Raw genomic sequence first — 5,521 nt, 5'->3', positions numbered from 1 at the left:
GACAGAGATGACGAAGCGCGCCCCTCTTCCTCTGCTTCAAACCTGCAGCCCCAGCTCCAGTGATAGTGGCGGTGAGTAACTAACGTTAACTGTTGCCGGTTAATTTCCATATTTGCTCACTCGTAGCCTTTAGGCTAAAATAAGGTTACCTCTTATGTCAACCAGGACTGCAGTAATGTTAGCTAGACTCACGTTACCTAAGCATAGTCAGTGGCTAACGGTAACGTTAACGTTAGCCTTTTTGTATGTGTCTGATAACGTTAACGTTATCTTGTAGCCTACACCACTCCAGAGTTTGCAGGTCTGTCTAATAAACTAGTGCTTTCTTTCTTTCTTTAGTTTATTTTGTGCATGAACACACTTACAGCATAACACATCACAGTTTCATATCATTTCACTTTACAGCATGTCCGAAAAGGAGTAGGAAGAAGTGAAGCTTATTTAATCCTACCCCTTTCCCACTTTAGAGCGTTTACAAATATATACATCATTTACTGACCTTTTTATAATAAAATAACATCTGTGAATTAGTATATACAACAGTTGTGTAATATGTAATTAATTAATTCAATCATTATTAATATACTGAGATGAAGAATCTTATTTTCAATAAGGTTGAAAGTATTTCTCATAATTCTTCTTTGTACTTTGTAAGCACTATTAATTTGAACAACCTCTTGAAGTGGATCATATCAGTACAATGTTTAACTTCATGACTTAATCCAGTCCATCATTTAATTCCACATACCAATGCTAAAGACTTAATAACAGACACCCTTGTCTTCACATTCAGCTAATTTTCCCCCTAATTCTATGGTTTATCTGTCCCTCATTTTCCCTCCAGGACAAGGACGTGCAGTCATTCCTGGAGGAGGCCACACTGATGGACCCCAGAAGGTTTAGATACAGACTGGAGGAGGATTTCGTCAAACCTATCTGTGTGTCCAAGCTAGTTCCACGCCAAGTGAACGTGTTTTTTCCACCGTTGGCAACACGATTAGCGAAGAGCGGGTCAGACTTGATCCTGAAAAAGCAGACATGCTAATTTTTTGGAAGAAGAATTGTTGATTGATGACTGTGGTGTTCTTAGTGTCATAGTGTGTGTAGTTAGTATGTTCCAATAGCAGCAGAAGTGCAGTTTTTGGAGAGCTGTATTATTTTCAGTTTTGTGCCCAAGGGACTGATTTTATTTAACACTATAATATTATTTATACACCTATAGTGATCACAGAGACAGGTTGTTTTTGTGTTATATTTGTTTTTCTGAAAAATCCCACTTAATATACTTTGGGTAACAACAGTCAATTTTTTTTAATTTTTTTTAGAGGGGTAACAGTCAATATTTATTTATTCATTTTATTTATTTTATTTTTTTATAAAATAAAAGTGAGCTTTTGTTAAATCAAATATTGTGTTTTTTTCCATGTACAACAACCTTTCTGGATTCGATAAGAGAATCGATAAGGAATCGGTTCGATAAGAGGATTTGATAATGGGCTCGAACTCGATAATTTCTTATCAAACATCATCCCTACTCTCCAGCTTCACTTCCGTTTAGACACGCATCACTGCCATTGTTGTCACCCCTGTGGGCACGTCTTTAGGGGGGCGTGGCTTAAAGTGGACACAACTTAAAGAGGGCGCGACTTAGGCTGCCTACACTAAGCCGGATAACCCCTTTAAACGAATAATTATTTAGCCTAAGCTTCGTGTCAGCCACACTAAACCATCATTTAAGGAAACCCTACTTTGATAACTGTTTACACGGGTAAGTGCGCCGTATATTTCTTGAATCTCCGGCTCTTGGCTTTGTATGGACTCATTGATCGTTTACAAACTGAGTTCAGAGAGGAAGTGAAGTCAGAAAGACCGCGCCACAGCCAGCTTCATAACAACCGGAGCTAACCACTGGAAAGATGGAGGTGAGTCATCCAGACATGCCCGTGTTTCTCTTTCTTCTACATGTACAGACGCTTGTGGAAATCACACTTGAATACCTTAAGTGAAGGAAACGCGCGATTGCAGCTATTTTGGATACAACACATCTCAGACGGCAAGAGAACGTTCGAACGTCCGGGTCAGCTGTGATTCTACTTAGCGAAAAAATTTGTCCATTTGTCGAAGGAGAGACAATGAAAATGTGAGCTCCCGTGGATGTGATAAAAAAAAAAGGTAGCGTGTGCTTCGTATTACCTGGCCGTCGAGGGAAAACTATGCATTTGGACTGGCAAAGCAGACTGTATCAGTTATTGTCCGCCATGTATGTCGCCGACTCAACGTCTAGGTACAGAGTGTATAAAGTCAACAAAAAGGAATGGACAATGAAGGTGAAGGCAAAAGAGTGAGGAGTTTCCTCACCAGATATCTAGATCCCAAGTTTGATTGATGTAAAATGTTCTTTATCACATTGTTTTCGTGTCTAATAAAGATTTGATTAATTTATGATGGCTCAGGTGTGAGTCACTACAATAGGGCCCCACAGCACACTTGATTCCAGTTAATTGAAATACCACAACACTGGATATTGTTCAGATAAGTTACATTTAAGAACTTGCACACAAAGCAACACTGGAGGTGACTATGACGTGTGCATTTTCCTCGCATGCGTACTAGGTTGTGTTGCACCGGCGGACGGAGGGAGGTGGGGGTCTTAAACGGTGGCATTGTTGTGTGTGGACAAGGATAAGGTTAGGTGGGATATACCCTGGATAACCTTATCTGGCTTAGTGTAGAAGGGGCATTAGATAGTCTGCGGCCGCAGCTTGATGTACTTGGAATCTTTTAGGGTTCACTATGACATTTGCTACACCAACTAGTGGAGGGGAGGCTCATAACACACATTTTTGCTCGCAACCTAAAGCATAAATATTAGCCAATAGACAGCTTGTATTCTGAAAAACTTGTTTACTACCGCACTCAGATTAACTACAAAACGCTATGCAGTCACGTAAACAGGTGGCTATACTAAAAGTTTTAATCCAACTTGAGTTAAAATTGTTGCGTTGATTTACTGTGTTGTTTTCTAGCGTCGTTACCATAAAACTAGTGTTCTGGAAGTATAACTGCTTTAGTTTACATTTTGGTGGTTAAGAACGTGTGAAGTGAGTACCTTTTGAATGACCAAAAGAAAGCGAAAGGTGCTTTATCTTAGCCTTTCTTCTCGACCGTGAGTCTGATTTGAATGCTATCGACATGCCGCTACGTATATCGCCATGTGAGCACCTGACAAGAGTCCATTGCCAGGATGAGGGACCTGATCACAAAGCACCAGTGTGTTTTTGAGGAGATTATGCCGTTGTCTTCAGTGAACTTCTTCTATGTCAGATATACAGTACTCATCTAGTCTTCTCCCCCGCTGATCTAATTACACGCTGATTGAAAGAGCAACATTTCAGAGCAGACTGTGGCAGCCAGGGCAGGCGGCGCTGATATCTTATCTGTGACACAAATGAACGACCTCGCGAGGAGTGCTCCAGGAGGTTAAACTGTGACTCGGGCCTACCGCCACCATCGCTGCTGTGATTATTTTCCCCTTCCAGCTTGCATTTGTTTGTATATGAGATCCACAAATATTCCTCGCCCTCCCCGCACCGAAACATAAGGTCACACTGGGGGGGCCGGGCGGGGGGGCTATAAAAGTTAAGGGTTTCGGAGTGATTTACTTTTCTTGCAGCCTTGTCTTCTCCATGCTTCAAGGAAACACCATTCAAGTGAAATGCAGCTCTGTCAAAACAAGCGCCTCTATAGCTTTTCCCACACTGGAAAGACAGAACGTTTACATGCATCATGCTTGATTTTTACGGCAGAGGGGCCGGTCGGTCACATTTGCGGAAACCCTTGTCAGTGTACAAACTTGGGAAAGCTTGGTTTAAAAGTGAGGGAAGCAAATCTTATCGTTGCTTTTTCTACTCCTTTTCGGACATGTTGTAAAAACAAATAAGAATTAGCAAAATATATGATGTATCACATTGTAAATGTATGCATGTTCGGAATAAATTGATACCATATCCATTTGCATTGCCTTGCCAAGGCTATGTCTACACTTAAATGAATAATTATTTAGCCTAAGCCTTGTTTCGCCCCACTAATTCATCATTTACGGTCCTCCTCCTTGGATAATTTTTTAATAGGGTAAGTGCCGTCTATTTCTTAAATCTCCGACTCTTAGCTTTTTATGGACTCATTGATCTTTACAAACTGAGTTCGGAGAGGAAGTGAAGTCAAAAAGAGCACGCCCTACACAGGAAGTGACGTCAGAACGAGCGCCACAGCCAGCTTCAAAATAAAGGGGTTTAGTAACTCGGAGCTAACCACTGGAAATATGGAGGCGAGTCATCCAGACATGCCCGTGTTTCTGTACAGACGCTTGTGGAAATCACACATGAATACCTTAAGAGAAAAAAACGCGCGATTGCAGCTATTTTGGATACAACACTTCTCAGACGGCAAGAGAACTTTCGAATGTCTACGTAAGCTGTGATTCTACTTACTGAAAAATTTTGTCTGTTTATCGAAGAAGAGAAAACGAGAATGCGGGCTCACGTGGATGTGATTAAAAAAAGGTAGCGTGTGCTTTGTATTACCTGGCTGTCGAGGGAAAACGATTGGCAAAGCAGACTGTATCAGTTATTGTCTGCCATGTATGTTGCGGACTTAACGTCTAGGTCCAGAGTATATAAAGTCACCAAAAACTAACGGACAATGAAGGTGAAGGCAAAAGAGTGAGGAGTGTTTGGACCAGATATCTAGATCCCTAGATTGATTGTTGTAAAATATTCTTTATCACATTGTTTACTTTCACGTGTCCATTAAAAATTGTATTCATTTATGATGGCTCAAGTGTGATTCACTACAATAGGGCCCCACAGCACACTGGATTCCAGTTAATTGAAATACCACAACACTGGATATTGTTCAGATAAGTTACATTTAAGAACTTGCACACAAAGCAACACTGGAGATGACGCGCGCACTTTCCGTGCATGCGTACTAGGTCGCGTTGCGCCGGCGGAAGAAGGGGGGCGGGGGCCTTAAACGACCATTGTGTGTGTGTGGACAAGGATAAGGTTAGGTTGGATTTACCCTGGATAACCTTAGTGTAGAAGGGGCCTAAGCCAGAGGTATCCAAACTTTTACCAGTGAGTGCTGCATACATACAAGTTGACGGCTGCGGAGGCCACTTAGATCAATTTTGTACATTTTAAAGGTACTACAACCAATACAATATAGGTCAATCAGTATTTGCTGAAGTATCTGGGCACAACATTCATATCGTCTTTGCGTTATCAGTAACAAAACATATATTATGTAACTCTGTCCTAAATGATGGATTTTCAAGCACAAAAATGGCTAAGTGAACAAAAATTATCAATATTCCAGTATTGGCCACTAGATGAGACCAAAACAATCCGCCCACGCTGTTCAGTATCGTGGCCACTGATTAGCTCAGCCTCAGGCAGCGTTACTAACATTACCATGCTAACTTTTTTTTAGCCAATTTTGCATCCGACCGCCTCAGAAT

Source organism: Nerophis lumbriciformis, linkage group LG34 (assembly GCF_033978685.3).
Source record: "Nerophis lumbriciformis linkage group LG34, RoL_Nlum_v2.1, whole genome shotgun sequence".
NCBI lineage: Eukaryota > Metazoa > Chordata > Actinopteri > Syngnathiformes > Syngnathidae > Nerophis > Nerophis lumbriciformis.
Note: the sequence above shows the minus strand (reverse complement) of the source record.